Here is a 12,691-nt window from a genome sequence, read left to right as displayed (position 1 = left end):
GTCATCTGTTGGCTCGAGTTGTTTACCTTGGCTGCTGGTTTCGCAAAGATTCTGGTATAGCAAGCTGTTTTTGGTTTTAGCAGTATGGAGTAATTTGGTTGCTCTCTGCTGTTCGTGTTTGGGAGTATGGTGTAGTGATCAAGTGGTAATTGCTAGCAACATGCTGATTTTTCTCTGTAGAAAAATACTATTACATTCTGAAACCTTACATTATGTTTTTATTAAATCAGAAAACCCATTTGCAAGTATTAAATGTACTGCATAAGTAATGTATACCCCCTCCAATCACTAATATAAGCAAAAATCTAATTTCTAGTTTCATTCAATTAAAGATGTATGTAGCCTTTATTACCGAGAAAATGTTTCCTAGGAAACTCTGGGACCCACACGCAGACGAACATTGAAAGGAGAGTGGAGAGTGCAGGACACATTTTTATTGGATGGAAGTTACCGAGGAAATTTTCCTAGGAAAACATGGGACCCACATTTAGACTTGACCGTTGCACACTAGCCGTTGGAACATAGAGTATATATATATCTCAATTGATTTCATTAAAACAGTCACAACTTCATTCTCAATCTCACTCTACCATCATTTTCTCACTCAATCTTTTCTCTCTGAGCTTCTATTTTACAAGATTTATGTAGGTAAATTTTTCCATCATATTTTTATATGTATTTTTTTAATTTTTTTTTAAGGTTAATTATTTTTGGTTATTAATATAGTATATGTTGTATTATTTTTTGTAGTTGATTTTTGGTTCCATTTCCTTGCTGGTTGTTGTTGTTGCTGCTAATCAAGGTTGCATTTTTTGAAATCAGATTATATGATTTGAGGTTAGTTTTTCTATTTTATTTTAAATTTTTAGAAAACAGTCATAGTTATTAGTAATAAAAATATTACTTAGTAAAAGAAGTGTAGTTTGTAAGAAAAATAGTTGGTAAATATGTTACTATAATTATTAATAAAAATATTAGTTAATAAAAATATAATTTTTTTTAGAGATAATATTAATTAAAAATAATGTTAGTTTATAATAAAAAAAGTGTTAGCTCGTAAAAAAAACTTGCCTTGCTAAATTTAGAAAATATGACATAGATTAGAAAATGTTATATATGTTAATTATTAAATATTATAAAAATTTTATGCGATAGAATGTGTAATTCGTACAAATTTCTAAATATTTATGTTTTTCTAAAAAATATTGTTATTAATAATATTAGAAAAGAAATATGTATGAAAAAGTTTGTTAGGAAAAGAATGTTAATTAATAAAGAATATATGCTGTTAAACATGTTAATTAGGTTGTAGTAATTAAATTTTGTCGACAGTGCGTGAAATTCTTATCTGCGCGTATTGTAAAGAATAAATTGGAGCTGATTTGAGTTAATATCAGAGAGGCGGAAGATGGATCAATATATTTTCTATCGTAGTTGGATGTACGATAGAAAATATCCGGGGAAAAAGGACACTTAAAGCGGGTTTATTTTTATTTTTATTTTATTTTATGGAATTCGTGAATATGTTGCTTACGCCATTTCACGAGATATCGTTAGAATGAAGGGAGGGATAAGATGTATGTGTCTTAAATCTACGTGTAGGGTGCTTCGAGCCTAGAAGATGTTCTAAAGCATTTAAAAAGGCTTGGTTTTATGGAGGATTATTACGTGTTGAAACGTCATGGTGAACAAGAGCTGAATATTATTGTTAATATGCACGCTTCAAGCAGTGGGGGGTGTACGGACTATGAAAACTTTGGCATGATGGAAAATATGGTGGCTAATGCTCTTGGGGTGAAGTTGTCTTACAACGAGGGCGGTGAAGAGGAAACAATCTCGAACGAGAAAGTGTTGAAGTTTTACAAAATGATGAAAGAAGTAAGCGAACCGTTGTTTGAAGGGTCATCTCATTCTAGGTTATCTATGTGTGTGAGGCTTTTAGCTACTAAGCAATGATACAACAAATGAACTAGGAGTTGCAATCTCAAAAAGAGATGTTGGCAAGAAAAGAATAATCGGAGAAGGAGTTGAGGGAATCGTTGGCCAAACAGGCCGAGGATATGAGATTGCAGCAAGAAATAAATAGTAAATTCCAAAGGATGGTTACAAAAAAGTTTGCGGCCGTAAAGAGTAGGAAAACATCCAAATCATCTTCGCCATCGACTCAATTATCACTGATGGCTCAAGAAGACCCACAATATGATAATGATGACAATGATAGCAAGTTATTAATATTCATTCTATATATCAAAGTAAATAGAATATTAATAACTCGCTATCATCGTCATCGTCATCATATGTTAGGTCTTCTTGAGTCGTCGGTGATAATTGAGTTGATGGAGACGATGATTCGGATGACTTCCTACTCTTTATGGCCTTAAATTTTTTTGTGACCATCCTTTGGAATTTTCTATTTATTTCTTGTTGTAATCTCATATCCTCGGCCTGTTTGGCCAACAATTCCCTTAACTCCTTCTCTGATAGTTCTTTTCTTGCGAACACCTCTTTTTGAGATTGCAACTCCTGGTTCATTTGTTGTATCATTGCTTAGTAGCTAAATGCCTCACACACACCTAGAATGAGATGACCCTTCAAACAACGGTTCGTTTACTTCTTTCATCATTTTGTAAAACTTCAACACTTTCTCGTTCGAGATTGTTTCCTCTTCACCGCCCTCGTTGTAAGACAAGTTCACCCCAAGAGCGTCACCGACCATATCTTCAATCATGCCAAAGTTTTCATAATTCGTACGCGCCTCACTGCTTGAAGTGTGCATATTAACATCAAACTCAATATTAATATTCGGCTCTTGTTCACCATGACATTTCAACACGTAATAATCCTCCATAAAACCAAGCCTTTTCAAATGCTTTAGAACATCTTCTAGGCTCGAAAGCAGCCTACACGTAGATTTAAGACACATACATCTTATCCCTCCCTTCATTCTAACGATATGTCGCGAGATGGCGTAAGCAACATATTCACGAATTCTATAAAAAATAGCAGCTTTAAGTGTCCTTTTTCCCCAGATATTTTCTATCGTACATCCAACTAAGATGGAAAATATATTGATCCATCTTCCGCATCAATAATATTAACTCAAATCAGCTCCAATTTATTCTTTACAATACGCACATATAAGAATTTCACGCACCGTCGACAAAATTTAATTACTACAACCTAATTAACATTCTTTTCCTAACAAACTTTTTTATACATATATCTTTCCTAATGTTATTAATAACAATATTTTTTCTAAAAACTTAAATATTTAGAAATTTGTACGAATTACACATGCTATCGCATAAAAATTCTATAATATTTTATAACTGACATATATAACATTTTCTAATCTATATCACATTTTCTAAATTTTTTATGAATTAAACATCACACGCGCATAAAAATTATGAGTTACAATAAAAATTACGTGCAGATAAGAATTTCATGCGCTGCAGACAAAGTGTAGATTCTGCCTCGTCTACTGCAATTTTCTTTTGTATTTTTCCGGTTTTTTTTCGGCTTTTGTGGCTGTGGAAACTCCTTTAGTGTTGAGACTGGTATGTTAAGTTTTTAGTGCAGGTATTATGTGTTTTTTGGCCTGCTTTTACTTTTTTTTTCCTGGTTCTGCTACCTCACTGCTTCGGAAGTTTTGTTGCAAACTTCTTGCAGGTTTTCGGGTCTCGGACATGCGGTTTATCAATATTATTAGCTGATTAAAAAAACATATTTCATTTCAATTTGTTATGCAACTGTAATCTAAAACATTATATTATGTTTTATTAAATCAGAGTGACCACTCTGCCTAAGTACTGAATACACTGCATAAGTATAGTGCTTAATCCATAATTTGTCATCATATCCTGTCAATATAGTAATGGATTTGCTATGGTAAGAATTTCCTATTAGCGTTGCAGTCGGTCAATCATCACAAGTAAACAAGATCATACGACTCTAATCACGAATTAGAGAAATCAGAACTTGAAATTTCAATTGTTAGTTCCATATCAACATTTGAGATTGGTGACCACAGTGGACACTGGAGGATCTATTGCTGAATATGTTCTATGATCTTCATCTAGTGAATTGTAATTGTTCAAAGCAAAAGTCACACATATATAGTCAATAATAATGTGTAGTTTGAACTATATATGAAGTACTAACACAAATACTAGAAGAAATTTCCCTATGCAAATTGGCACTGCTCTCTTTTCATGTTTCACACTTTTACCGTTTCTGTGGTACTTGTTAGTGGTTGCTGCTACTTAGAAATGTTTTGAGCTTTGGTAGAATTTGGAGTATTGTTACTGTAGTTGTTGTTATATTGCAGTGTATAATTTATTGTATATGTTGTTTAATTTGGTGTACCAATGAAGTTTGTTACATTGAGTGCATTGTATCGACTTAGATGGAAATTGTAGCCTACTTATGGATATAACTCTATATGGTGCATTCTGATTATAAAAGGAATTAACTCTACTGAGATTGGTGTACCAATAAAATTGATGGTTTCTTAATTTTGGGACAAAATAGATACTTAATTATCAAGATTTTTTTAAAAAATTATGATTTATTTTACAGTGAATAAAATGTGCACAAAAGAAAACGAGAAAGACCCCTAAAAAAAAAAGAAGAGAAAACGACAAATGATAGTAACACTCTTTTTCTAACACAAGAGAGTGTTTTTAGGACTCTTAAAATATTAGTTACATAACGATAATCAAAGTAGTGTACATTCGTTGACTCACCGGTTTTTCAAGCTCTAAGAAACAGAAGACAAACTCTTACAACAAAGTTTCATGAATTTCATTACAGTCAAGTCAGCTTGCCTTGTGTAATACTTCTTCCGTTTCACAATACTTGTCGCTTTTGGAGAATAATTTTGTTTCAATGTAACATTAATTATTGGTTTGTCAATAATTCCCTTGCTTGTCAACAATTAAGTAAAATAGAAACACAAATAAACATAAAAGTTTAACCAATCATGCATAGCATCTAAGGCTGTGGATCTTTTCCCTCAAAAAAAAAAAAAAAAAAGTTGTGGATCTTCAACAAAGAATTTAAAGGATAATGTATAACCACCGGTGGATGCACATAGAGTTGAGGATGTGCAGCTGTCTGAGGTTTAGAAAAATGCATTTCCAATATATAATATAGTAGTTGTACTTATTACCATGGTTATTTAACAAACAAAAAAGTACAATCAAATACGATAAGATTCATTTGTATTTATTGCATTAAGCTAATATAAAACCACTAGAAGAAGCAAACTAAGCCGGCCACCAGAAATAGGTAAATGAATTTATGATTATAACCCCTAATTTATTTCTTATCATGAGTCATAGTAGGGCTGAAAATTTTCAGCCATGTTTGGCTCCCAGTTAAAATAATAATTCTACTCTATGAGACAACTTTTGATTTGTAATAGTAATTACATTACTTAAAGCAAGCAAGACTTTGCTATTCATTTCATCTCAGTTTTTCTTAGCAATTTCAGATTCACTTATCATCACTAAATTTTCATAAAAAAATCCTTCCATGTCTTCCTTCACAACTTCCACTAGTAATCCAAACAGGAAGAGGTACGATGTGTACCTGAGTTTTTGCGACGAAGACTCGCGTTCTTTTGTTTTGGGTATATATACAGCTTTTACTTCAGAACCCGACGTTGTTGTTTTCTGGGAGGATCAATGGTTTGAAAGTGAAGATCGCAGATCAAAACAACCCTCAGATTCAGCTCTGAATGTTATTGGAGATTGCAAAATAGTTGTAATCGTATTTTCAAAGAATTATTTTAATTCAAGATGGTGTCTTGAATTGATGAATGGGAGAAAATAATCCAGTGTTGCCAAAGAACCATGGATGGTCTCATTGTTCTACCTGTGTTCCATGATGGTGTCTATTTATCTGACAAAAGTGTGTGGGTACGGAGAGATATGTATGTAGAGGCTTTTCATGATTCTGTGGACAAAATCTCGATGCACATGATGGAGAATTGATAAACATATATATAATTGTCTCTTCTTCATCTATTACACAGGAACGAAAGTGAATATATTAAGAATGTAGTTGAGTTTGCTAATCGTGTGATGAGCAAGAAGATATACCCCTTCAAAGAGAGCATACATTCTCGTGCGCAAGATGTGATTCAACTATTGAAACAATCAAAATCTCCTCTCCTACTAGGGATATGGGGGATGAAAGGGATTGGTAAATCATCCATTGCCAACGTCATTTATTTTCAGATTGGTCCTTATTTTGAGCACAAGTACAACATCCCTAACGTCGGGAGCAGCTGAAATAAAAGATACCTACAGTTGAAGCAGGAAGAGTTATTTTAAAAGAAAGACTTCGACATAAAAGGGTACTTCTTCTACTTGACAATGTTGATAAATTGGAGCAGCTAAAGGCTTTGTGTGGAAATCGGGATTGGTTTGGTCCAGGCAGCAAAATATTCATCATGACAACAGATAGGCATCTTCTCAAGGAGCATGGAGTTGACCATGTACATAGAGTGAAAGAACTAGACGAAAGTGAATCGCTTGAGCTTTTTAATTCGGTTGCATTCAACCAAGCTACTTCTTGTAAACGTTTTACTGAACTTTCCAAACAGATAGTTGTGTATTCTGGGGGATTGCCTCTTGCTCTCAAAAAACTTGGGATGTTTTTGTGTCGAAGGAATGTACTTGAGTGGAAGGGTGTGTTGAGGAGTCTTGAAAAATTTTCCTTTCCATCTCAATTACTACTAGAAGCTCTAAAAAAGAGTTTTAGGGATTTGAGTGATGAAGAAAAAAAAAATTCTTCGATATAGCATGTTTCTTTATCGGGATGAGTCAAAATGTTGTACTTCAAACATTTAATACATCAATTCAATGCACGACTCGTCAAATAAGTCTTCTTGAAGACAAGAGCTTTGTAACCATTGATGAGAATAACAAGCTTCAAATGCCATTTGTACTACAAGCCATGGCAAGAGATATCATCAAGAGAGAATCAAGTAATAAGGTGTATCAGGTTAGTGGTAATTCATATATGATTTGAGGCTATCTCGGCTTGAGGTATCATCAATGTATAGATTATTGGTTCCAAAATATATGACGGAAAAGGAAGCAAATGAACATTAATAAAATCAGTTTGTTAACATTTAGTTTCATAATCATCACAAGAATCTCGCAGGCTAATTATTAAGATTGTGAATTGAAAATTAGTAACAAAATAAATTGTTGTTAGCCTCGTAGTTTAAAATGTATTAGTGGCATCATGAATTTTAATTTTTTATTTCTTTTGGTGTTTCAGCCAAAGATGTACGATGTGTTCTTGAGTTTCAGAGGGGAAGAATGTCGCGCAAAGTTCATGTCACATCTTTATACATCTCTTCAAAATGCGGGAATTTATACTTTCAGAGATGATGACGAGATTCAAAGAGGAGATCAAATCTCAATATCACTATTGCAAGCAATCGGTCGGTCTAGAATTTCTATTGTTGTTTTGTCTACAACTTATGCCAATTCAAGATGGTGTATGCTAGAGTTGGAGAAGATAATGGAAATTGGCAGAACTAGGGAAGTGGTCGTTGTGCCAGTGTTCTACGAGGTAGATCCATCATAAGTACGTCATCAGACAGGTCGATTTGGAGCTTGTTTTGAAGATCTTATATCAACAATCTCAGTTGATGAGTCTACCAAGAGTAATTGGAGAAGAGACCTCATTGATATTGGGGGCAGAGCAGGGTTTGTACTCATTGATTCCAGGTTATTTGAATTTTCTCTTAGAATATTGTTTGTGATGTTTTAAAATTCTTAAGCCTTGTGGTGCAATAATATGTGTCAGTTTTAAGATTCAGTTTCTTTTAAAATTATTATATTTAATATTTTCAATAGCTTGTTCAAGTTTTTGAAAGAAATTACAAAATCCAATATTTGATTGCAATCAAAAGCTATTTCGAATAATTTGAAAATAGAAATAATATGAATCTAGAAGTATGGTAAATGAGGAAAAAGGCCACATTTACAGTCATAAACATATTAACTTTTGCTGTACATAAACATCATTTCTAATATTGCTGTTGTGATGAGTTATTTGTGGAAGCAATGACTTGTCACCTTCCAACTTCTACTCTTTTATTCTTCACTTTTCTTTAGGGTATGTTTAGGAGTTGAATTTTGGTATATATTTGATATTTAAAAAAAAATTAAAGAACATGCATAAAAAAAGTGTTTTGGTATGTTATTTGATATTTTGGTAATCATATAATACTTCAATAATACATAATTTATTTTAAAAAATATTTTAGTGTCTTTAATTTTAAAAAAGGAAAGTAAGCTCTCCCCTCCAAAATCCTTCATCCAAACATACCTTTAGTGTAAGGATCTGCCGTCCAAATGTGATGATATTCGTGGCGTTATAGATGTGGAATTTTAATTGAATCACTCACAAAGCGACAAAAACTAAAGGATATGGAAGGGTGGTGGTGGTTTGTTCTACTGCAAAATCATGATGAAGAGTATTTGAGGTCATAAACTTCACCATATCCATGGTGGAATCAGAGAAAATGCAGAAGCTTAAGCAAGAAGGAAGAGAGAAAAAGAGAGAAAATCTCTTGTTTCATTCAACTGAGATGAGTTTGTTACAACATAGCTATATATAGCTTCATGTAATCCTAACTAACTGTAACTAACTATTAGCTAGGACTAGAATCATATAGAGCTAGTACATAGTAAAGTTCCACAGAATGGCAAGATAACTTGCTGCGCAAGCTATCTGTTATTACAAATAATTACACAATTTAACATGAGGCTTAATATTATTACTCTATTATATTACAACTAATTATAAACTGCACGTGATTTTTTAGACTTACTATCGACTCTTAAATTACTCTAAAGTGATTCTAATAAACGACAACAAATTATTTGTTCACTAAAACCCCTGTGCTTCTTTTTCATTCCCATTGCAATACACTCCTTTCTTTTAAAAATATGCACATATATATACTTGCATATAATTCACACTCCTCTTTTGATAAAAGTTTATGTTAGAGAATGCTTATGCTTGCGTATACATACAATCGATTGTGCACCTTATCATTGGTTCATATTATATAGGAATGAAAGTGCAGATATCAAGAATATTGTTGAACGCGTCACCTGTTTGATAGATAGGGCAGAGTTATTTGTTGCTGAATATCCAGTAGGTGTACAATCTCGTGTGGAAACTGCAACTAAGTTATTAAAGAGATATGCATCTTCTTAGATCGTGTAGAATAATCATCACAACAAGAGATATGCATCTTCTTAGATCGTGTAGAGTTGATGAAGTGTATGCAATACAAGAAATGGACGAAAGTGAATCTCTTGATTTGCATGAAGTCTATACTGGCATGGATTTCCAAAAACCTACATTCCTGCAGAATTTCAACAAGGAAGCCTAGTTGCTGTCACATTAAAATACAGTAATTTAAAACAAATATCAAAGAAGAGTCAGGTGCAAATTACTATTTAGTATTTTGTTCATGATTTTTCAAATTCTGTTTAATATTTTGCTCTTGATTTTTTTCCTCCAATTATATTTCCTTTAAGCAATATATTTTCACCGGACCATAAAAGAAGAGTTAGGTACTTAGGGCTCATTAATTAGTATATGTTTGCAATACAGATTACAGAATTTTGCTCTTCTTTTACTCCGATGCCATGATTTTTTTTTTCTTACTATATTCTCTCGTGGTTTTGTTTTCTTGCAGATGCTAGAGAATCTAAAGATTCTTAATCTTAGTCATTCTCAGAATTTAACTGAAACTCCAAACTTTTCATACATGCCTAATCTTGAAAAGCTAGTACTCAAAGATTGTGCAAGTTTGTCTACGGTCTCCCATAGCATTGGATCTCTTCAGAAACATCTTATGATTAATTTGACGGACTGCACTGTTCTTCAAAAACTTCCGAGAAGCATCTATAAATTAAAATCCCTAGAAGCTTTGATTCTTTCAGGATGTTCCATGATTGACAAATTGGAGAAGGACATAGAACAGATGGAATCATTGACAACCTTGCTTGCGGATAAGACTGCTATAACAAAAGTTCCCTTTTCAATAGTAAGATAAAAAAGCATTGGATATATTTCTTTATGTAGCTTTAAAGGATTTTCACGTGATGTATTTCCTTCTCTCGTCCGGTCTTGGATGTCACCATCAAATAATGTGATATCTCAAGTTCAGACATCGATATCTCTGTCATCTCTTGGTACTTTCAAGGATCTTCTAAAGCTTCAAATTCTTTGCGTGGAGTGTGGATCACAACTACAACTAAATCAAGATGTAGCAAGAATTTTGGATGCATTAAAAGCAAATTTTTTTTTTTTTTGAAATGGCAAATATTATTCTCGTCGAGTATATGCAAGATGCATAAAGACTCGCGGAAAAGAAAGGGACAAAATACAAATATGATGCCGCATATATATGGAACACCACCCCAACAACACCAACATAAAAACGAAACCACGAGGGCCTCAAAACAATGAGTTTGGGATATACTTGTAACTACCAAGCATACCCCTGCCTCAAACCCGAAAAACCCCCACAAAGCTGTCAGCGCCCCTGCTGAACCAACAGACAACAGCAGACCACCCCCAACCAGCAAAACAGAAGCAAAAACCAGCAGCAGCAACAGCTGACAGAACCGGACCAGCAGCGCAGCCAAACTGCAGTGGGGCTGCTGTCCTCCTGCAAACCCGAGCCTGCAAACACACCAGCTAACAACCAACTACCTCCACCCTATCCTACCAAAGCAAGCAATCGGATCCCAACTCCATTCATAGAATATAAACAAACCGTGAATTGCTTCCTACTCAACACCCATCTCCAAGATAGCACCTTAATTTCCTCTACCGCTTCTTCCACCACAGGAGTCTTCCCATTAAAGATGTTGTCATTCCGGGCTTTCCACAAAACCCATAGCGTTGCAAGCCAAATTAGCCGACGTCCCTTTTTAACCTTCTTATTCCTACATCACAGATCTCTAATATGTATGCTTCTCCTTTAATTGATGATTGCCTTGCTCAAGATCACATTTCAAGGTCAAAGAATTACTCGAAATCCCTCTTAATTCAAATGGGAACGAAATTCCAAGTTTCAAATATTACTGTAGGCAAGGTTGTCAAAATCGGGACTTTACTTCAGGTCGAAAGGGAATAGCGAAATCGGGACTCGTAAAATCGCAATCAAAATCGAAGGATTTTACTCAAGGACTTTTGTAGAATCGATGTAGGAAATTGTAAATTCCCAATCGAAATTGATGGATTTTACCTAAAAAATTTAATACTAAATATGTTATAAATGGTATATAGTCATAAATGACTTAGTTTATAAGAAATCATAAAATCGCAATCAAAATCGATGGATTTTGTCTATTTTGGGATTCTACTATGGATTTAAGTCGTTGAAGGTGAAGAAAGTCGCAAAATCCTGGATTTTAGGATTTAAGTCGGGATTTTGACAACAATACCGGTATTTTCCAGGTTTGAATATCCTCTTTCACGTATTTATTTTTTAAGTAAATTGGAACTTTGGTTCCTGAAATGATATTTATTTTACTAACAAATGTCTTAATTTGAAATTTGATACCAATTTAATTCTTAACGTTTTCAAACATAATTTACATTAGTAATTCTTGAAATGAGTGTGAATTTTTTTATTAAAGGAAAAATTTACACTCATTTCACAAACTACTAATGTAAATAAAGTTTTAACAAGTGAGAATAACTTCATGATTATTTCACACATGATTTAAATCAAGAATTAAATTAAAAGCTAAGGACATTTTCAAGAAAAAATACATCCATTTTATTTTTCTTTCGTAAGATCACTTGACTTTTATTTCTTCTGGAATAGATGATAATATATGTGAAAAGAGAATACACTATCGTATTTAAGCATAAGTTTAATGATCATTTTTTCCTTTGATCCTTAATTTTAGCCATTTAAGCATTTGTTCATTGTACAGACTTCAAATGGGACTTGGAGTTCATTTTTTCTTCCCTCTGATAATAACTCTGATTGGTTAACCTTCAGTTGCAACGGTTGTTCTATAACATTTGATGTCCCAACAATATGAAGGGGAGTAACTTGAAGAGTATGATGTTGTTCACCGTCTATCACTCTTCACCGGACAACATAATATCAGAAGGTTGTCAAAGTGTGTTGATCATAAATCACACAAAGACAACCATTCACGCGTATAAAAGAGATACACTAACCACTTTTGGCCATGAGGATTGGCAGAGCATAACATCAAATCTAGAATCTGGTAACAAAGTGGAAGTTATGGTTGTTTTTGGGGAGGGATTCATTGTAGAGAAGACAACATTATCTCTCTAATATGATCAACCAACCAACAAAGAAATGGAAGACTGCAATGCAGTAGACAAGGAAGTTGTTACTGTTTCTGGTGGTGATAATATTTATATGCCAGCGGAGAATAATGTTACTGGTCGAGAGCAAGATGAAAATGTAAGTGAAGATATGCACGAACATGATGCAATGTATAGAAAAAGAAAGAGAGGAGACATGACAGAACTGTAATGGGATACACTATGACCAATTCGTAGTGTCCCTCACATTTATATTACTAGGTTAAGATAGTTGTACATAAGGGTGCATTTTTTTTAAGCCAATAAGCGGAAAACCATTGTGACATCA

The 12,691-nt window shown here is 33.5% G+C and overlaps 1 long non-coding RNA gene and 3 pseudogenes across 2 annotated transcripts; 3 read left to right on the top strand and 1 right to left on the bottom strand.

Moving 5' to 3' along the window:
- Window positions 1-560: 560 nt before the first annotated feature.
- Window positions 561-3,570, top strand: LOC146927305 (uncharacterized). The gene is made up of 3 exons (XR_015005643.1): window positions 561-648; window positions 751-837; window positions 3,437-3,570. It is a non-coding gene; the product is annotated as an uncharacterized LOC146927305 (long non-coding RNA).
- LOC146927307 (uncharacterized) lies at window positions 1,282-2,106 on the top strand (annotated as a pseudogene).
- On the bottom strand, window positions 2,564-3,230 carry LOC146927306 (uncharacterized; annotated as a pseudogene).
- A 2,443-nt stretch (window positions 3,571-6,013) lies between the features above and the next one.
- On the top strand, window positions 6,014-12,691 carry LOC146927304 (disease resistance protein RUN1-like; annotated as a pseudogene). The gene is made up of 6 exons (XR_015007943.1): window positions 6,014-7,014; window positions 7,297-7,751; window positions 9,105-9,240; window positions 9,740-10,339; window positions 10,970-11,137; window positions 11,979-12,691. The product of XR_015007943.1 is annotated as a disease resistance protein RUN1-like (transcript).

This window comes from Medicago sativa, chromosome 4, assembly GCF_051527215.1.
Source record: "Medicago sativa cultivar Bolivia chromosome 4, Bolivia_mono, whole genome shotgun sequence".
NCBI lineage: Eukaryota > Viridiplantae > Streptophyta > Magnoliopsida > Fabales > Fabaceae > Medicago > Medicago sativa.
Note: the sequence above shows the minus strand (reverse complement) of the source record. Positions and strands in the feature narration are given on the sequence as shown.